Here is a 22,245-nt window from a genome sequence, read left to right as displayed (position 1 = left end):
TTCTCTGACCTAGACCTGAAGGATAGATGGATAGAACATTCCAGGCAGAGGATACCATTTAAGCAAAGGCCCAGGCTCACGTCTGTAATCCCAACACTTTGGGAGGCCAAGGCAGGAGGATTGCTTGAGACCAGACATTTGAGACCAACCTGAGAAACACAGGGAGACCCCCATCTCTACAAAAAATAAAAATTAGGGCATGTGATGGCATGTGCCTGCAGTCCTAGCTACTCTAGAGGCTGTGAGGTGGGAAGATTGCCTGAGCCCAGGAGTGCAAGGCTGCAGTTAGCTATCATCACACCAGTGTACTCTAACCTGTGTGACAGAGAAGACCCTGTCTCAAAAAAAAAAAAAAAAAAAATTATACTGAGCCATAACTAATTAATTGGGTTTTACAGCTTTTTGTCTTAAAATTGTCTACATCTTTCATGGAAATAATTTGATTGCAGTATTGTGGGGCTAAGGGTGTGTGTGTGTGTGGTGTGCAGGGCCCACGTTGGGGCAGATGACCAGAATTTCTTGCTTTTACTCAGCGAAATATTTTTCCTTCCTCATCCTGAAATTAATACAGGTTTCTTGTAAGAAAAGTAATGTAAAGGTTATCACCTACACTTTCACTGCTTTTAGACTATTGACCACTGTATTATATATCACAGTGGTTAAGAGCGTAGTCTTTGGTCTGTTGGCCCTGGTTTTGAAACTCTGTTGTGCCACGACATACTAATTATATGAACTTGCTCAAGCTTCTTTTTTTGTCCACAAGTTGTGGTTATTTCCTCATCTAGTACCAGTTTCAGAGAATTGTTATGATGATAGACAAGAAATGCATTTAAAATACTTATAACAGTAGCCACCAGAGTTTAAGTGCTCAGTAAATGTTAGCCAGCTGCAATAGTGGTGGTAGAAGTAGAAGATAATAAAACTGTTTGTGTTTTTCTTTTTGTTTTGTGCAAAAGTGGGATCCTATTAAATCATCTGTCTTAAAAATCTGCTATTTCCCTTTATATTGAGCATTTCTCCATGTCATTCGTCCCCCAAACTATCATTTCAAAAACAGCTTTATTGGTGCTTAATTCACGTAACATACTTCATCCATTTGAAGTTTACAGTGCAGTGGTTTTCAGTATATTCAGAGTTGCACAGTCAATTTTAGAACATTATGCAAAAGGAAGTCTTGTACCTCTCAGGAGTCACTTGTCATTTTCCTTTAAATCCTTTACTAATCTACTTTCCGTTTCTGTGGATTTGCTTATTCTGGATTTCCAAGCCGTGCTTTTTAATGGCTGCACAATATTCTGTTACATGGATATACCTTACTTTAGCAACCATTCCACTGCTGCTGGGAATTTATTTTCGTGATTATAGGAAGTGTTTATATTAAGCTCCTTTAACCATCTCAGTAGAGTCATCTGAGAGTCTTAATTAAGACTCTTTCATGTTACTTAATTAAGAAGTAACATAAAATCTTCACCTCTGGTCTTACACATGCCTGTGCTGTGAGATGTTCCTGGAGCGTTTCAGGCTCTCGGAGCTACTGACCCTCCATAACAAGGTCCCTAGCGCTGGAGCCAAAGCTGTGGTAACACCCTACACTGAGGTCCACTTGGAGCTCTTCAGGGAATGACAGCAGCAGCTTGTCCAGCAACTTTGGTATGAGTTTGGTGGGAGAGGATGAGTGACTTACTTGAGCAGAGTTGTTGGAAGACAGGCAGGGCAATAGTATCACCAGCTGTTCAAATAGTGCCACAAGTCTCAAATCTGAGGACAACTTCTAGGGGAACTGGAGTACAAGGAGAATTATTCATTACATCTGCTCAGAAAGAGTGCACTACCGGCACGTTCTTTGCAAACTGAAATTCCTTTGCTCTTGACATGTGATCATCCTGCTAACTCTGTGAAAGCTCCCTTGGCTGCTCAAATGCTGCCTCCTGGGGGCATTCATCCAGTTCTTCACATCTGAATCATGGTGCTCTGATGTGGACTGACCTGGAGAGGGGAAGAAATAGCCACAGTGGGTCTGGTGTGCCAGAATCTGAAAGGCTAACTTAAGATGACTTGTGAAATAAAGGGATCCTGAAGAAATAGGCCACTCATATATATTCTATAGGGTCATTTTCAGTTCTCAGAGCTGGGAAACACAGTGTGGAGAGAAGCATTGTTTATGCTTTGCTTTTAAATGTTGGGATTCTCATTGAAGAACCTATTTCTGCTCATTTGCTATCTATCTTAGTGTGTTGAAGTGTAGAATATTTGCATTTGTTGTTCGAGGTGTGTCCTTTACCCTTTGTTGGCCTCCAGATGGACACAATGTTAATTTACTTGGATTAGTGTGGAGTGAGCTGCTTAAACTTTTCTCAGGGGAAAATGAAAATGAAATTTGTTGCAACAGGAGCTCAGCAGTGTTGCACCGACTACCGTTCAAGCACATTCAGTCTGTTCTTGCTGTGTATTGAAACCTGTGTTTTATTTGGGGTGGAAAATTGCTTGAGGCATTTCAACTTCTTTGTGCTTAAATTCGGGATCCTATGGCAGCACTGTTGTTTTATAAAATGAAAGTAGTAGAAAAGTATGGACCTTACATTGCAGGCAGGTGAATTCACAGGCTTTGCAAGTAGGTGCCTGAGTACTGTAATCATGATAGTAGACTCGGAAAAGCAAACTCCTGTTCTTTCGTATGTGAACATGCTGGAACTTCTCTCATTTGTCAGTCTCCAGTAGTAAGGATATGCACTGGGAATTCCGCAGTGAGGCACTGCATTGAGAGTGAGGCATGTCACATGCTACCTCCTCCTTAAAGCCTTCTCTGATTTCCAGCAACTTCCTACTACTTAGCACTATGGATGGTGGTTAAGGACACATGCTGTGGAGTCAAAAACATCTAGGCTCTTCAGCCAGCTCCGCCATGGCAGTTTACTTAAATTCTCTCGATTTTCTCATTTGTGAATTGGGGATAATGATAGTACTTAAAACGTCATTGTGAAGACAGAATAGAAAATTTCATGTAAGGTGCGAAACTTACCACAGTTTCTGGCATATTTAGTACTTCATTAAGGTTGTGATTACTGTTACCAATCATATGTTTTGCGATCTTCCCTCGGAGCTTCAGTTTTGTCATCCACAATATAAGAGCAAAGACATCTATCTCAACAGCAATTGATAAGAAGTAGAAGAGACAGTGCTGGAAAAGCATTAGCCCTGCCCTAACTTGTATCAGTCACTTGGCATTTCAGCATGTTGTGGTTTATACAGTTATAACACTTCATTCTGTTCTGTTTATGGTAACTAGTTGTTTATGTATTAGTCTTTGACTAAATTGTAAATAAAAGCTGTGCTCTCATCTTCGTATATCCCAAAATGCCTTGCTCAACGCAATAGCTGATCAACAAATGGTCATTCAGACAGGTATGTTTGAACTTTCAAAGCACATAGTTTAAGAACAAGAGTCTCTTACTTTGCTTATAGAGTGAACAAAATATGATAAATGGTAAAGATGTCTTTTTCTTAACAAGGATGCTTGTTTTGTGGTTACCAAATTCACAAGAAGTACAGGAGGCAAGCTAGTGCAGCATTGCTTTTCTCTCTGTGCGCTGTTTGAAGTTGGCCTCAGTGCTAGAAATCTGTATTACCTGAGCAATTGTTTAGAAATTGTCCTTGCTTTTGAATACTTTGAAAGAAAGGAATTCTTTCTCCAACTTGTTCAGTTCCTCTCCCAGTTAAGAAGAAACCTCCATATTTGATCCCAAGAAAGAGCTAGATGTGAACTCATCACAGTTTTCAGAAAAGGAAAGGTTGAAAGTCCACACATTAATTATTACTGCTGCTATTCTCACTCTTCACCCCCTACAATTTATCAGTGGAATTTTGGTCTCTAAATGCATAGGAATGTTTGGGTTGGGGTAGGACACACCCCACCTCTGGAAGGGCCTGAAAGCAGGGCTGCCAGTGAGCAGCCAGGGCTCTGGGTTTTGGAGGTTCCTTGTTCTCAGTCATCTTTGCTTGGCTTTTGCAGAGCTTGGGGTTACCAGGCAGACTGTCTAGAGCCTCTCTTGCTTCTTGCACTAGATGCTCATTCACTCTGCCACTAGTTGAGCATGCCAAGGCCTGCTTTTGTTTTTCAAAAGAGGTACTGTAAAACATGAGTATATGGTTAAGATGTGGGCCATGTGAATGTTCATTGCAAGAATCTTAGGTGTCTGGGTAAAACAGATGAAGCTGTAAGTTCCACTGAAATTTTCTAGCCCTATTCATGTATTCATAGACTTGGAGGCCTCATATTTTACTGGATTTTATGAATTATGCTTCCTAAATTGATGCACAGTTAAATTAGCATATAATTAATTCCCTTGAACACATCTGAATCATCCAGTGCATATATAGTCAGCTCTTGATTATTTGATGTTCCTGCTCTAAGTAGTTCCCCAAGTCAGTTTGCCTCACTGTGCCTTAATTTCCTTTTCTGGAGAACAAAGGAGTCAGACTTAGATCATCTTTAAGCCTTTTAAAAAATTACTTCTTGGCCAGATGCAGTGGCTCATGCCTGTAATCCCAGCACTTTGAGAGGCCAAGGCAGGCGGATCACTTGAGGTCAGGAGTTTGAGACCAGCCTGACCAAAATGGTGAAACCCTGTCTCTGCTAAAAATACAAAAATTAGCCAGGCGTAGTGGTGCATACCTATAATCCCAGTGACTCCGGAGGCTGAAGCAGGAGAATCACTTGAACCTGGGAGGTGGAGGTTGCAGTGAGCTGAGATGGCGCCACTGCACTCCAGCCTGGGAAATAAGAGTGAGACCCCCCTTCAAAAAAAAAATTACTTCTTTGCAGGTAGATACAGCTCTCCAGTTGGTTATGAAATTCAACCCTTTCATCCTGCTTCCAAGACAACCTTAGAAACTTTTAGCCACACTCCCTCAACTGCTGTTTCCTTACCCATGTTGTTTACCTTCTCATTTTATTTTGGAAAAATAAGTGAGCCTAACAATTCTGGAAGCTCAGTAAAGGTTAACAGCCAATCAGCCAGAGAAGTGGGGCTGAGTAATGATCTTTCTTGCAGGACCAAGGAGGCCCTGCCAGAACCATCCAGATCTTCCTGATTAGAAGTTCACAGGCCCATGGCTTCTACTGATTTGATGATTGACTCAGAGGGTTTGGTTAGTTGGCATCTAACAGAGCTGGCAGGGAAGGAGGGACATGGCCTAATATGTTTTGAGCCCCTAGAGGAACAGGGTGATAACTGAGGGAGTAACATTGTAAGGAAGTCCTGGCAGCTCTGGGAGCCCTGGAGCAAGAAAAGACAAGTGATCCTGCATCTGCTGCTTTTTGTTTTTGGGTATTTATATACACATAAGTGGTTTTTTTAATGCTTGATAATCTCTTAGGCGTAGGATACAAAGATGCCCTCAAGGGTGTCTCTCAAGGCTGGAGGGGAGATGGTTACTGTTTATCAAACATCCACAGAGTGCCTAGCATTGTGTTATGGGCCTTAAATACATAGTATGCCTAGTTTTAATACAGTATGATAAATATTTTGCAAGTGGTATCTGCAAAGGACTATGGGATCCTAGAGGATTGGAGACTACATTCTGGCTGGAGATGGGGATTAAGGGGGAACAAACAGTAGAGGGAGGTAGGAGGAGTTGAAATGGTTTTTCACGTGAGATAGAGCTCTCAGCTCTTCTGCAGATGGCATTGGAATAGTGGTCACTTTCTTATCCAACCAGACAGGGGACTGGCAGGTAGAAATCTGTGCCTTGGAATGACTTATATTTGCCTGATAGAGTCAGGTCAATTTAATGCTGCCTTTCTGATATCTGATAATGTTCGTTACAGCTTTTAACGCCTTATTTGTTCTTTTCAGAAAAGTGGCTAAAGAAGGTATGTTCTCTCTTGTTCTCTCTACACTGGTGTTTAAAAACATCAACAGTTTCTGCCCTCCTTCTCACAGCCCTAAATGAGCGTCTAGTCCATAATGTTCAGGCTTGAATAGAACGGCAGAGCAGTTCATTTTGCATCAGCGTTAGAAATCTTGTCCTCCCCAGGCACATGGTGATGATCCAGAACACAGTCTTACGACTATCATAGCATCAACAGGAGCAGTTGCTTTTAGTGTTTAGAGACACCAGTTTCTTTCCATTTTTGTGCAGTAGTTGTCTGTAATGACTGTGGCACTACCTTCACTCCAGCACATGCCCTGATCATTTCATTGCATTGTCCATTCTGGTCTTTTTCTCATCCAGTTTGATTCCACAAATCCCTAGTGCTTCACGAAGCCTGGATGGAACTGATCCTGTGGATGTTTTGTTAGAAAATTCCGATACATGGACGTCTTTCTCCTCAAGCCTTCTCCATCTCCCTGGCTTGGAAATGATCTTTTCCTGTTGCTCTATAATGCAGGTCTTTGTATATCTTTCTTTGCTCTTACCACTTTCTGCTGTTTGTTAGTTATACATATGTGCATCCTGTCTCTCCTACCACCTTGTAAACTCACTTAGGCAAGGACTGTGTTCTATACATGCTTCACAGTCACTAGTAGGAGGATTTGCCATAATAAGCACTAAATAAACATTTGTTGATGGAACCAAATCCAGATAGCATTATATTGAACCAAGTCTTCATCATGAAGTACAAAGGAATTGTTCTTAGAAGGTTAGTAATATTTACTTTTCCTATCTGATCCCTAGCCCCTAGTTCTATAATTACTTAAGATATGTGTACCATGTGCATCCTGAAGAATTTCGCAGTCAATGATTAAAATACGAGGTAAAATGAGGCAGTTTAGGATAAGATCAATGTAAATAATACCTCCGTAGGAGACAGCAGGGACTCAAGACACCTGATTTCAGCAGATTGCAGTAACTCCATAATTTATTTGCATCTAAGAGAAGGAACCATGTTTAGTTACAGCATTTTCATTTTTCTAACCACAGATGGCATAAAATTCATCTGCAGAGAGAGTTCTTAACTAAACCTGAGTATGAATTTTTATCTCTCAGTTTGTTACGCAGTTTGTCACTGCATACCTACATAGCTTTCTTTTGGAAGTTGTTTTATTGACTTTTAAATTTTGCTTTTGTGTGTTTTACTTGCTGCTTCTCTTGTCTTCTCCCTAACTGACTTTTTTTTTTTTTTTTTTTATTTTTGAGACAGAGTCTCGCACTGTCACCCAGGCTGTAGTGCAGTAGTGCAATCTCGGCTCACTGCAATCTCTGCCTCCTGGGTTGAAGCAATTCTCCTGCCTCAGCCTCCCAAGTAGCTGGGACTACAGGCATGTGCCACCACACCTAGCTAATTTTTTGTGTGTGTTTTTAGTAGAGTTGAGATTTCACCATGTTTGCCAAGATGATCTCGATCTCCTGACCTTGTGATCCACCCACCTTGGCCTCCCAAAGTGCTGGAATTACAGGTGTGAGCCACTACGCCTGCCCCCTAGCTGATTTTTCTTGACAAAAAGTCTCTAGAGTTGAAGAACAGTGTCAGCACAGTAGCATCTTCAATACATTTATGATTTGTGTTCCCAGCTCAGCACTTTGCGATGCATATTTGCAAAGCAAATTTAATTTGATAAAAGTCAGATTGAGATTTAGCATCTATCTTTTTACCATCTGTTATGTACCAGGTATAGTGTTGGACACTTGCACACTCATTATTTCATTTTATAGAAAATTAAAGCAGGAAATTATGTGATTTTTAAGAGCCTTGCATCTCATACTAGGGGAATGAGTTCTCTGGGGTTTATGTGATGATGGGATAAAATAACTGATGTTAAAAGACAAACATGGTGTATCTTTCTGGCATATTAGTTTTATTCAGAGATTTTGGGTGGGAGGAGTGGAAGAACTTAGACAATTTAAGTGACTAGTAATCATTTTATATTTAAACAACCATGGAAATACAAAGGAATGCAAACTGTGTACAAGTGTTGATAATAAAGCAGGGTCTTTATTATGTAGTTAGAGGAATAAGTTAGGATGCACCCCCTGACTTCTAAGGGATACATTGTGGAAGAGCTGGAGAGAGACTCCCATCTAGTAAGTACATCTCCCTTCTTTTTGTAAATGTAGAAATTGAGGCCCCAAAGTTCACGTTACTATTGACTGAAGTGGGGTTTGAACTCCCAACTCATTGATTGACCCTCACATGCCTGTTTCACCTTGCCCTTTGGAAGCTTTGGTGCTGAACCAGACTCCCATCTGTAAGCTCACATGGTCAAATGGAGCTGAATTTGAAATTGGTTGTACTTGGAGAGGTGGCAGAATACCATAAATGAGGCTATAGAGTGGGTTGTAAATGCCAGGCTGCCTCTTTGCAGTCACCTGGTCTCTGTAGCCACTGGGGCTTATTGACTATAATCCATGATTTTTTTTTTTTTAGGAAATTGACAACATTTTGGGAGATTTAATTAGCTGCTCTTCCAGGAAAGATGGCTTAATATGCCAAAGATTAAACTTACTGTGTCTTAGAATCATAAAATTTCAAAATGGAAAGGATCTTTAGGTTTTCTAGGCCAGCATTCTTACTTTATATATTTGAGATGAGATAATAGAGTTTCCTCAAATTTCTAATTGTCTCTATTTGAAGTTAGTTAGGTGGCTAGCCTGTTAGTTGTTTACCTGTTTTATTGTTCTTGATGTCTTTAACCGAAGACTGGGCATGTTGTACTCTTTCGCGAACTAAACTAGGGCAGTGGTGTTGATGTCTACTGATCTGATCAGTGGTTTGGGATAATTTTACTCTTTCCATTGATAAATTCTGCTTTCACAGTAGCCTGTTAGAAAGGATGAAAAGCTCTGAATTTCCTCCATTACTTTTTTATGTGATACTAGAGAGGAATGATACTTCTTCCTGATGGAGTGGAAAGCTACATCTAGGTTGGTCATAATTTTTACTGTAACTCTTCTTCCTTCACACAGCGCTAGTCTTCTCAGTGCTTAAATCTGTCAAGTCTCATTCCTGTGTATGTATGTATGTATTTTATTTTCTTTCTTTTTTTCAGATAAGGCCTGGCTCTGTCACCCAGGCCGGAGTGTAGTGGTGCTCACTGCATTCTCTGCCTCCTGGGCTCAACCCATCCTCTCACCTCAGCCTACTGAGTAGCTGGGACTACAGACAAGCGCCACCATGCCCAGCTAATTTTTGTATTTTTTATAGAGACAGGGTTTGTCGTGTCACTCAGGCTGGTCTGAGCTCAAGCAATCCTCCCGCCTCAGCCTCCCAAAGTGCTGGGATTATAGGCGACAGCCACCAGGCCTGGCCTTCTGTATTTCTTATGATCTCAAATTCTGGAGGCACATGACATATGCTCATTGATATTCCATTTTGGCAGTGAATTTGATAGGCATGACAAATTTGGTTTTGCATTAAAATATAGTGACTTTTCTGATTGTGAAAGTAATTCCTCTTCCTTTTTTATTTTTTAAAAGAACATTATAAGTAATTTCTCTTTATAAAAATAGGGAAAATACAGAAAAATAGAAAATTACATGCTAATTTTGTGAATTCTAATAGCATTAACTAGATAGGAATGTATGAAAATGTACTTTTCTATGTATTTTGTAGTAATAGTTAAGACTTTATATAGAACATGTATATAATTGTATGAAATAGTGTACAGAATAATGTCATATATGCAGCTTCATCTTCTGCTTTTTTCACTATAAAGTTTTTTCTCATGTCATTAAAAACTTTTGCCCTCTGTTTTCATGACTACATGATACTCTGTTGTGTGGGTGTACCTGCCTTACTTTATTCATATTCCTATTACTGATGTTGGTTTTTCCATCCCTCCATGTATTGTAATATTCCATCCCTCCATTGTATTATAATACATGCATTGCTCTTCTCATCTTTTTGATGATTTCCAGGAGGGGATCTCAGTAAGTGGAGTTGCTGGGTCTAGGGCTTTTGAACATTGCCCAGTTCTTCTTAGAATGCTTCCACCAGTGGATGCCAGTGTGTCCCATCTTCACAGGTAATGTAGGCTTTGACTCTGTATTCATAGGATTTGTAAATACTTGCTCTGTTTTGGGCCATTCATTGTTCCCTGCAAGAAGGGCACCACACTATCTCATTCAGGGCCTGGAGCAATCCTCACCACCCCTTGAACTGGCTGCTTCCTCCCCATTAGCTTTTTAGTCTTCATTCACTAATGCCACAGTCTGTCAGGGAAGTGCCAGGAATTTTTCTCAACATACTTTTCTTCCTTTTTTATTTTATTTTTTTTAAAGAATAGAAATGGCTCTCTTAAAATTAGTAGCAGGTGGGGGCTGCTTCTGGCTATGTGATCCAACTCAGCAGTAACTTAAATGAGGGTGCCATTCTATTTCTGGCTGCAGAAGCTTCCTTGCCATCGTCTTAGTGTTCTTCACCGAGGTACTCAGCTAGCTCCCTTGCAGTTTCTTCTCCAAATAACCACAGTAGTTGCTTCAGAGGAAGTGAAAATGTAAAAACACTTCAGAAGACTGACTTATTATAGGAGTGACTGCTGATGATAGGAGTGACTGCTCTTAAGTTCTAATAAATTGTGTTAATTTTCTTATAATTTCCATTCAAGTAAAGGAGAGTCCCAGCTTTTTAATTGTGCTTCTAGTGGTTTTCTTTCCTTCCCACTTCTCCTGAAGCAGGGTAGAGTGGTAATGATGAGACCATTAGCTGAAGGCCCCATTGCTTTGTCCTCACTGATCCTTTTTTCCATTGACCACTCCTTTTGACATTTCCACTGACAGTGTCTTATTTCTGAGTTGAGGGGAAACAGTTTCTTCAAGTGTCTAGTCCATATTTGAAGTTAGATAAACATGGACTGAACCCCAACTCTATCACATACTGGTTTTAAGGGCTTGGGAAAGGGACCTAACTGTAAAAGGAGGTGATAGTACCACCTCACTGGGCTATCAGGGGATGAACTAGGATGGCCTATTTAAAGGGCAGAGAACTGGCAGAGTTAACAGTGAATGTTTTAATTCGCTATGTCATTTGCCCCTAGCTAGGTTATTTCACCTGTCGACTCATTGCATTGCTATGAAAATGAAAGGAGGTGTTTGTGGAAATGTCTGGTATGGTATCTGGCACATAGTAGTGCTTGCTAATAGCAGTTGTCCTCCTTGTAGCTCTCTCTAACTCCGTGGCACAGCTAATGCACCTCATCATAAAAACACTGGTCTGGGTACGGTGGCTAATGCCTGTAATCCCAACACTTTGGGAGGCCATGGCAGAGGATCGCTTGAAGCCAGGAATTTGAAACCAGCTTGGGCAACATAATGAAACCCTGTCTCTACAAAAGAATAAAAAATTAGCTGAGTGCGGTGGCATGTATCTGTAGCCCCAGCCACCTGGGGGGGCTGAGGTGGGAGGATTGTTTGAGCCTGGGAGGTCGAGGCTGCAATGAGCTGTGACTGCATCACTGCATTTCAGCCTGGTGACAGAGTGAGACCCTCTCTCAAGAAAGAATTAAAAAAAAAAAACCAAAACACCATCTGTTCCATGGATTCTATCAAACAAGTGCTTTTCCTTTTCGTCTTGTCATAAAAAGTGGATGCTTTCTGCACACCCGTTTTCTAATGGTTTCCTGTTCCTTATTTTAACTATTTCGGTAAAACTGACTAATGGTGCAGCAACCATTTCTTCACGAGCCCTTCCTTAGCTCTCCCTTCTGCTCCCTCCTCCTTAGGATTTACAGGGTCCTTCTTGGTGAGGTATCAGGTCTTAGCTAATTAGTTCTTTGAGGAAAAGGTCTGCCATGCCATATTCATCTCTTCAGCCATGAAGGATGGCCTTTATTCAGCAATCATTTGTTGAACATCTGCTACATTCCACTCCTAGCACCAGTGACACGAACAGCGTAGCAACAGAGCCCCAGGCCTCAAAAGCTCACAATGGGGGTAACTGGTTTCCAGATTAAGTGCACTGAACTGTGGAAGGTGTTATGATAGTGCCTGTACAGGTTCTGATGGAAGCACCAGTGGTGGACTTGGCTTTTCCATTTGGGGGAGGAGTATATGAAAAGCCTTCTTGGAGGACATGGGCTCATTCTGATTCACAGGCAGGTCCAGCCCCTTCATGTCTTACTTTGAGCTACTCCATGTGGAATCATAGAAACTCAGGAGTAGCTCAGTGAATCGTAGACCCTGTTCCTACAGTTTCAGTGTTGAAAACCCTGATGGTGGCATTTTGGTTTTATCATCGAGATTTCTTTTTTCCCCTGCAAGAATCATTCTCTCTTGCCAGATTTTGGCTGAGATAGGAGAAATATCATGACCATTTTGGCTGTATGGTGTTAGCATATAATGATGTGGGGATTGGTGAGTGAGGAATAAAATGAACCCTCACTTGCTTAGGTACCAATTATATATGAAGAAACTCAAAGCTTATGCACATTATTTGAGATTTATTTTTTTCTGTTTAACATATTTGTGGTACTTTCCTAAAAGGTTATGTTACAGACAACTATAGAGATTAAAAAAGCAAGATGTGAAACTAAAGCAAAATAGGATTGAGTCTCAAGGTGTATAATGTACCAAATGGTGCTAGGATCTGGAACATTCAACAGGATAGCCTGTACTGACAGAAGGTTAAGAAACATTGAACTTCCAGTCAGTTTAGACTCTTCTTAATGAGTTGTCATTGGAGAGCCTGCACCACATTTTGTTATTGCCGTTATTTGATCATTGGCCAGCATTAATTATTACATTGAGCTGCATATTACAGGGGGAAAATCCCAAATAGAAGCTTAAATGTGATAGTTTATTTTTCTCTCATCTAAAAGGAACCTCAGCATAGGCCTGGAATGCCACGTTTGTGGTGTCCTTTGGGATTCAGGCCTCCTTCCTCTCCATCTCACCTTCCTCAGCACATGACATCCATCCTCAAGGTTCCCTCTTGTCTTAAGATTGCTGCCAGAGCTCCAGCTGAGATGCAGAATCTAAAATGCAAGGGCAAAATTGGACTCTCCTAGCTGAGCTGTTTATTTTCCAGAACCCACATAACATTAGTATTTATTGACCACATCTGATGGTAAGAGAGGCTGGAAAAGGTAAACTTGTATTTTCAAAATATTCTGGTAAAACCTGGGATTCTGGTATTAGGGAGATGGGGAGAATGGATGTTGGGAAGCCTATCAGCAGTGTCTGTCACAAGACTGCATCAGGAGTACTTGGAGTAGAGAAGAGAGAAAGCTTAGTGAATCCAGGAGGTGTCAAAGTTGATGGTCACCAATATGAATACCAAAGTTGCTGAGAGAGATATTGTGGTGGAAAGAATTGTGGACTAGATGGAAAAACTTTTCCATCTAATGCAGGATTAGTGTCCTGGAGCTCAGTAGAAAAAGATGGTTGGCGTAACCCTCAGAAGAAGAGACTGGTATCATGATAGCATAATAGTGGTCACAGATGAACTTGTGGATGGGAACAGACAGTAGAAAAGGGACAGCATTCTTTGAGACTAGGTCTTTAGGAAAGGGAATACCTTTTAAGCTGAAAAGGCAGAAGTATTTTCCTCTCCTAGCCATGGAATACTATGGATACCATGATGAGTTGGTCCTCTGCAGAGAAGGGACCCCAAGGGCACAGGCGAAGGGATTGACTAATGCCAGTGGGAAGATGAGCCAGTAAACCAGATAGATGGAGTAGAGAAGTGGGATTTATATCTAGGCCTAGGCTAGTAGCTGTATTACGAAGGAAAAGGAAGTTGTCACTTGAAAGTTAGGGAGAGTGGGAATGATGGATGGGCAGCAGTGTTGTAAATTGGTTGCTCAGTTTTGCCTTTTTTTTTTTTTTTTTTTTTTTTTTTTTGTGGCATTTTCCAATTTCCTCTGTGTTGCCATATACTGTAGTAGTCATTCCATTTAAAATTGCAGCTGAGTAGACCAAATGTTGCTGGGGAATGAACTTGGGAAGTAGGGGACTCTGCTAATGGAGGCACTCTGGACACCTCATGGGAACATAGCTGGGAAGCAAAAAGTGATCTATTTCTTGGCTCAGCCTGATTCAGAGTGGCCTCTTCTTAGAGAAAGGAGGAGGAGGCTCTTCCTTATGCTCTGCTCATTGTGTAGGGTTTTTCTTCCTACTTGTTGCGATTCTGAACATTATTAATGGATTGTCCTGGTTTTGAGACTTACCCCCTGCCTTAGACCCCTGTTCCTAGCTCTTACTTCCTGGGACCCAGTTTTTTCTGTTTCTCGATCTCAACTCTGATCCCTGACAGGGCATGATCATTATGTTACATAATCTCTCTTGGTTATATACAAAGAAAGTAACAGTTTGTGGAATATTCATAGACTTTTTTTGGTTTTGTTTCTTCCTTTTTGTTTTTTGAAGTTCAGAAGTTCAGAGTAAACAAATGAATGTTAATTTTTGGCCTAACAAGATCTAATTAAAGTGGTCAGTCTGCTGTGGCTGAAATAGTTGTCTGCATATCTCAACCACATCTAAACCAGTCTTTGATTGTTTAATGTTTAGTATTATCTGTGGCCCAGCTCCCTTTTGTTTGCACCAGTTAGAGCATGTTGATGCCACAGCAGTTCCGTCCTGACCCTGTGAACTGAAGCACGTTTTTGCAGGTCCCTACCTTGCAGGTGCCTCTGGGAAACAGCTTGCTGTGGTTTGGACAGCCTGCCTAGGCATTGGTACTGAACAGGCCTGGCAGTCTGTGTCCTAGTGTGAGTGTTAACTCTCTTATCCTTGGTACAGCACTTAATATTTCTGATCCTTCAACTCCTCATTGTGAAATTGGGGTAGAAACAGGTAGGTTTTGGACCATTTGTTACCTCTGCAAACCTCAGTTCCCTCTCATCTATAAAATGGGCATAATGATACCCACTTTGTAATGCTTTAGGATTAAATAAACTGCTGTTCAAAAGGAGCTCAGTGCCATGCCTAGCAATACAGCTGTTGCTTAACAAATGTTCCACCCATTTCTTCCTCCTCCTCATCATTTCAAGACGTTTTGAGAGCATTATAAAAAGTGGTATGAAGGTTAAAAAATATAGTCAAGGATGTCACAGTGTGAAAGTTGTTGCCCCTCCAGTAGAACTAATACGTGGGGTGTAAGTGGGGGGAGCAAGCTTACCTTTTTGACCCCAAATGAGAGCCTTGCATGACTGTTTTCTTAAAAATGGCCTTTTCTGGGCCAGGCGTGGTGGCTCACACCTATAATCCAGCATTTTGGGAGGCCAAGGCAGGCAGATCACCTGAGGTCAGGAGTTCGAGACTAGCCTGGCCAACATGGTGAAACCCTGTCTTTACTAAAAATCCAAAATTAGCCAGGTGTGTTGGTGGCTGCCTGTAATCCCAGCTACTCGGAGGCTGAGGCAGGAGAATTGCTTGAACTCAGGAGGCGGAGGTTGCAGTGAACTGAGATCGAGCCACTGCACTCCAGCCTGGGTGACAGAGCAAGACTCCATCTTGGGGCAGGGGAGTGTGGAAAGGTCAGTCTTTTCTGACCAAATTGAGGGTGACATATCCTAGACTTTCATTTATAATGTTTATTTACATGTAGTATTTCTATTTTCTGATTACTTCCTATCACACTGAGTGATTGGTGGGTTGCTTGCCAGCCTAGGGGTGGACTGCAGCAAACTGTGTCAGGGAAGCCAGCGGTCTGCAGGGCTGTGCTGAAGTGGGGAGAGAAGGGCATGAGACATGGTGTCGAGTGAAGTGATACTGACTGCAGACAGGCTGCTGCTTTACACTGGGGCATTCATTCCCTTTCCCCCAGTAAAGACTGTTAAAATACCAGAACTGATAGTGTAAAGTCATGAGTTTTTTAGTTCATGCAGAATGTGGACCATATTTGAGATAAAAATTCATAAGCTTTGAATATTCTGGGGCTGGTGGTTTTAGGCAGTGAAGTTAATTTTATTTTATTTTTATTTTCCTTAGCTGAAACGTCTGGTTTTCTGTGAGGACGCTGATTATGTATGTTCCGTTGCCAAAAGAAGTTTCTCATTTTCAAATTGCAGCTCCCGTAGTTGGGCAATATAACTGTAATTTGAGAATACCACTAGGGTAGTCTGTTAATAACCCGGCAGTAAGTTTGCATGAAGGCATGACTTTAAAACGGTTTTCTTCTCTGACCCATTGTTGCACAACAAAATAGCAGTTTCCTTTCTAAGGTAAGAGATTTGGAAGGAGGACTCATTTTATTTGTGATCTCATTGAGAGTGGGGGCAACAAAGATGAGGAAAAGAAGTGGACCTTTTAAAAGTTTAAAAAAAAATTTTTATTTTGTTGAAGACAGAGGATATATTTTATTTTAGGGACCCACCAAAGTTGCTTAAAAATTATCCGCAGGCTTTAGGGATTTTTGCTTATCAGTATATTTCATTCGTCCCATTCTTCAGCCCATCCACCTTCTCGCCATTGTTCTCAGTAACTAAACTAGGAGAGCATAAGGATTTGGTTATGTGAAAATGGACTTACAGTTCTTCCATGAAAACCTAAAGAATTAAAAAGCCAACAGTTCACTTGTGTTCTTATATGAGCAGGTATGTGCATGCTTTGATTGCTTTCATTTGCCAAGACATTTTATTTTTTAATTTAATGAGCTGTCATTCTGCTGTAATTGGATCAATTGTAGACGAGGGAATATCTTTTGGCCCTCATTTGATGTCTTTCTCATGTGCTGATTGCCTGATCTTGTTTGGTTGAGAATCACATTGGCAAAACCAAATCCAGAATGCTAGGATATGACTGAATAGCAGAACAAGCTAAGCAACTGTTTCTAGGGGGACCAATTTCTGTGCCAGGCTTTGTTGCTATAGTGGTTGAGTATGGGCTTTAGAATCAGGAAGATCAGTTCAGATCTGCACATTGGAACATAAAAGTTGTGTTATCTTTATTTAATTTCCCTTAGCCTTGTTTTCCTTATCTATAAATAGCAGCAGTAATAGTACCCACCTGTAATGGCTGGTGCTGTGAGATAATGCTTATGTATGTCTTCGGCCTGGAAGTGTCCCTAATACAGAGGAAATTCATTGTCAAAGGGAGAGAAGGTGCCCTGGGAGTTAGTACAGGTTGCAGTATATCTTTTTAATCCAGAATTCCTAATGCAGTTTTTTTCCCTCCTTTTAATGATACTGTATTTTGTTTAAGTGTGTTATATTTAATTCTCATCTGGGTAGTGTTTAAGCTCCCTTTCAAAGGTGTCATCAGTGCCCAAGGCCAGGGGTTCAGCTGCAGGGATGATAACCAGTTCTTTGGGCATGGTACTTCCATTTTTTTTTTTTTTTTTTTTAATTTAAAGACAAGTTCTTACTCTGTCACCCAAGCTCTGGAGTGCAGTGGCATGATCATGGCTCACTACGACCTCGACCTCCCAGGCTCAAGTGATTCTACCACCTCAGTCTCTTGAGTAGCTGGGATACAGGAGCACACTATCACACCCAGCTAAGTTTTGTAATTTTTTAGAGAGACCAGGTCTTGCTATGTTGCCCAGGCTGGTCTTGAACTCCTGGGCTCAAGTGATCCACCACCTTGGCCTCCCAAACTGCTGGGGTTACAGGCCTGAGCCACGGTGCCTGGCCACTTCCATATTTACAGTGGTTGGTGTTCATTTAGAATTTAATGAGGTGAACAAGAATGTATATGCCTATACATTCTAGGCTGAATGTGGATCACCACATTTAGAGGGAGTACAATTAATAGCAAATCGTTATGGACCATATTTAAATTACTGTTTTTTGTTGTTGTTAACTAGAGTTGTTTTTGTTTACTTGACAATAGATTTTTAACCATCTAGCTTGGCATACTATTATCATTTGGCCTAAAATCTTTGCTTTCCATAATTATAAGTACCCCGTAGTATGTCACTTATTTTGTCCTTTTTAAGTACTGGCTTCACAAGTAAAAAAGATGCACGTGCATTGAAAAAAGACTAGGAAGAGGTAGAATACAATGCCAGTAGAGACTGTCTGTATATGACAGAATAGGCTATTGTTATTTTAGACTTAAATTTCTGTACTTTTCAAAATTACCACCTATTTGGATATCTTTTCTTAGTTTTATGAAATATGGCCATTGGGAAAAACTTGAAAATTGAGCAAAATACAGAGAAGAGAATTTTAAAATGACCCATGACTCCACCACTCAAATCACCACAGATGACATGTTGGTGCATTGCACTTGTTTGTCACTTGTAGTCAGAACAGCAAATCTGCTTCATTTTCCAGGTCTGCAATTTGTTCCTTTTGCATACATTTCTGACAACCTGCCGTGTACTGCATTTTCGTAGAATGGCTGTCCTCCCCACTGTAGGAGCCCTTGCTGAGCCTCACGAATAAAGCCTCCTTCACAGTAGACCTGGAGCTTCATCAGAGATACACTGGCCCCCTTACAGATACTAGCCCAGGCTGGTCTTGAGTCCAGGTGTTCTCAAAGTATAACTTAAACATTATGTTGGCATCATGTAGAGCTTGTTTATTTATAGCAAAGCTCAAATATATAGGGAAATGGGATAGTTTCTGTATCGAGCCCATTAAGAAAATTTTCTGTCAAGTGTGGGCAGAATTTAAACAGACAATTTCCTTTGGCGGGCATGAAGTAGGCCTGTTTAACAAGAAAGTTTTTTAAGCTTTTTTTTTTTAACTAGAGAATATGTGATTTGGTGATTGACTCTATAAATAGTGTGACCCTTATTTAACTAGATTGCTGATGTGTTTTTCAGCAGGACTTTGTGGTTTAGCTAATGAAATATTTTCAGAGATGATCCTCTGAGCCTTCTGTCTAGTTACTATCACTACTGCTGTTCTTATGACTTAATTGTCTTTGTGGTTTAATTCACTTCATGACACATCCATCACCATGAAGTTTAGACTATTAACCGCATCTTTCTGAGTATTTGCTTGATGACTCCTGGGGTCAAGGAGAGGTTGATAGGTGGTTTTATGCTATTAAAAATAAGTGGTCTGGGCTAACATCGCTTAATTAAAACAGTCCTTTTAATTTTAATTAATGCATTGAAGCTACTTCTTCCTCATAATTTTCTGTTTCATAATACTGTTATCTGAGCACGTAACAATAGTTATTTCTGTTATTTGTAGAGATTATAAGACTCTTTCATATTTGTTCTACCATTTAATCTCTCCATTTTTATCTCCCTCCCCGCGAAAGAAATAGACTGTGTTAGCCCCATTTTGTAGATGAGGAAGCTGAAGCAGAGAAATCATAGGCAAGTATGCCAGGTTGGTATGGCTAATGTGTGCCGGAACTGGGAATTTCTGCTATAGAAACTGGACAATTGGGATATTACGGTTTAGAAAAGAGCCTCTGTTTTATTATTGCCTGCTCTTACTGAAATTACCATAGTGTTAGCATCACAAAAATATGTCTAAAGGCTCCTGCTGATTTCTGCATTTTGAGAGATTTTCAGCTAAACCTTGGAAGTTTGCTTGGTCAGTCTTTGATTTTTGTGGACATGGCCGTGAGTTCACATGGCATTACAGCTTGTGATTAAAGGTCCATTTTTAGAGGAACCAAAATCTGTTTTTGCTTCCTTTAGAGCCAGTCTCTCTGCATTGAGTTTTCTCATTTTCCCCCAGCCATGAATGAACTATCAGGAAATTCCAAATGCATCTCAGTGTCATAACTGTCTTCTTTGTGCTGCCCTCTGCAGAGCACTCCTTGGTGGCTGCCCCGTGCTTGTGTGGTGAGAGCCACATGTGGTGGCACAGCCCACAAGGCTGTCTTGGCCATGCCCTTGTCTCTCCTCCTACGTCACTGCTTATCTTGCCTCATCTGCAGCAGCTTTGTCTTGAGATGTGTTCATCCATGTCAGCCCAGCTATCTACTTGTTCATCTCATTGATTCTGCCCATTGTTGAGAACTTAGTCTAAGTGCCATAGCATCCAAAGTCTTCTCCAGTACCTTGCCACCCATCACCTCTCTGTTAGTCAGGCTGGGTTAGTTCTTCTCCTCTGATATTTTATAGGAACTTGTACCCTTCTGTCTTAGTACCTACTCATTCTTTTGAAATGATTTGCTTACCTGTTTCTCTCTGTCCACCATTTGACTCCCAAGACTGAATTTTGTAAGAGTAGTGACTATGCCCCAAAGCAAGCATTATGCTTTTTAAAACAGTAGGCACTTCAGAGATTATCAAATGGATAATCCCCCTGCCTAGCACACTAACTCCTTGATAGATAGGTGCTTCCAGACTTGTTTGCTGAAAGAATGAGGTATTGAAAATCTAAGGCTACCTTGGTCAACTCTCACCTCTCTATTATGCATATAAGTCACTTGTGGTGTGGATCATCTGGCACATTTAAAATACCAACTGGCTTCCTTTCCTTTAACTGCCCATGATAGTTGTAGATTCTTCATTGGCAATCTTTTTTTTTGGAGGCGCGTACCACCATGCCCAGCTAACTTTTGTATTTTTAGTAAAGACCAAGTTTTACCATATTGACCAGGCTGGTCTTGAACTCCTGACCTCAAATGACCCACCCGCCTTGGCCTCCCAAAGTGCTGGGATTATGGGTATGAGCCACTACGCCTGGCATCTTCATCGTCATTCTGCATGCCCATTTTTTATTCATTGATGTATACTGAGGGAGTTGAAATTATGTTTTATGTCTGTCAAAAACATACATGTTGAAAAAAATTAAATCTGTTGTTGAAAAGACTTTAAAAATGTTTTCTGGATTATTCATGTTTGAGATTCCCTTCCTGATGCTAATGTTAACAGCATTCTTCCTTGTTGGTAACGTTAATAAATTTGACTACAAACTATAGTTTTATCAAAAGATCTTGCACTTACTCAATTTTTGTTTAAGATATTACAATTATTTTAAAAAGAACATCTGTATCTTATTCTAAAGGACTGAATTATTTTTGTGTACAGACATATATACAGAATAAAAAATGTACAACTTGATTTTAGTCTGTTTGATTTAAATTTTATTTATTCAGTAGTTCACCCCTGTCTGCCTGTTTTCAGGTTTCTCATTTTGATCATAACATGGGGTTGGGTTGTTTTTGAGTTTGGAGTTGAGAATCTTATTTTTATAATGCAATAAGAGAAAACACTCTAGTATATTATATTTTGAATTGGATAACTGTGAAAGTCTTAGTTTATAGAATCTAAGTTTAGAGTAGAATTTTGAAGACTTATAAAATTTATCTTAAGATAGATAGTTATGTGCATTTAAAATATTTCTACAATAATTAAAGGAACTCGTGATAGCATTATAAATTCAAGAATGTTTTGCTAGGAGCAAATTGACTATGGGTTTTAAAAATGTAAGCATTTCCTAAATTAATTCTATGTCAGGAAATGGAGACAACTTTTGAGGAAGGAAGCTGCTTGCTGAAGCTGTGCAAACATTACTTCTCTCAAGTGTATTTTAATGCTAATGTTAAAAATCCATTTTATGTATTAGGAAAGGCAGCATACCATAGTAGAAGGAGTAAGAAATTTGGAACCAGAAATTCTGGATTGCAAGCTCCAGCATCAACACTTACTCTTTTGTGACTTTGGGCTAGTGTTTTGACTTCCCTCAGCCTTTTGGTTTTCTCATTGGCAAATTAGAGTGAGGGAATTGGGAAATGGAAGTGCTTATCCCTGTTCCTCCTACCTCACAAAGCTGTTAGATGATCACTTGAGAGGTGGAAGGGGGACATTTAAATTGTCCAGCACTATACAGATGATGTGTGTCTTTCTCTTATAGAGAGGTGGTTACCTATGGGGTGTTGGAGAGAAAAAAATAAGGGAAAAACTAGAGGCAGGTGACGGTAAACTTTTACCACTTTGCTCTGAATTCCCATTTAAACCACTGGAGGAGGAGCAGACACTCCTAGTCTACGTGGTGTGGTTTAGACCTAAATCTGCGGGCTCCTTGTCAGAGGTTGTACGTACTGTAGATTAACAGTTCCCATTTTGGGTCCCTCTTTATTTTTTGCCACAGGATCAGATAAAAACCTGTGACTTTTAGTTAAGTATTATTTCCTGAATACTCGACTGCGTTCACTTATTCAGGATATATCAAATGGAGCACTGACTATTTTATAGTAATTGTTGTCCGTGTTGGGGATTACACCAATGGAAAAAGCACAGACAAAATTCTCATCTTCATAGAGGGTACATTGTAGAGGGAGACAGATAACGCAAAAAAAAAGAAAAAGTGAAATTAAATTCATGTACTGATAACTGCTATGGAGAACACAAATAGGGTGACTTGATAGCGCCAGGGTAGAACAAACTTAGTAAGGATTGCCCAGAGATATCTTTTTAAGGAAATTACGTTTGAGCTGTATCCTGAGATG

At 40.4% G+C, this 22,245-nt stretch overlaps 1 protein-coding gene across 5 annotated transcripts in view; it reads left to right on the top strand.

The window, feature by feature from the left end:
• Positions 1-22,245, top strand: part of ASAP1 (ArfGAP with SH3 domain, ankyrin repeat and PH domain 1) — a 403,505-nt gene that overhangs the window by 117,334 nt on the left and 263,926 nt on the right. The window lies entirely within an intron of this gene.

Source organism: Sapajus apella, unplaced genomic scaffold (genome assembly GCF_009761245.1).
Source record: "Sapajus apella isolate SASKATOON/1434 unplaced genomic scaffold, GSC_monkey_1.0 scaffold3, whole genome shotgun sequence".
Classification (NCBI taxonomy): Eukaryota; Metazoa; Chordata; class Mammalia; order Primates; family Cebidae; genus Sapajus; species Sapajus apella.
Note: the sequence above shows the minus strand (reverse complement) of the source record. Positions and strands in the feature narration are given on the sequence as shown.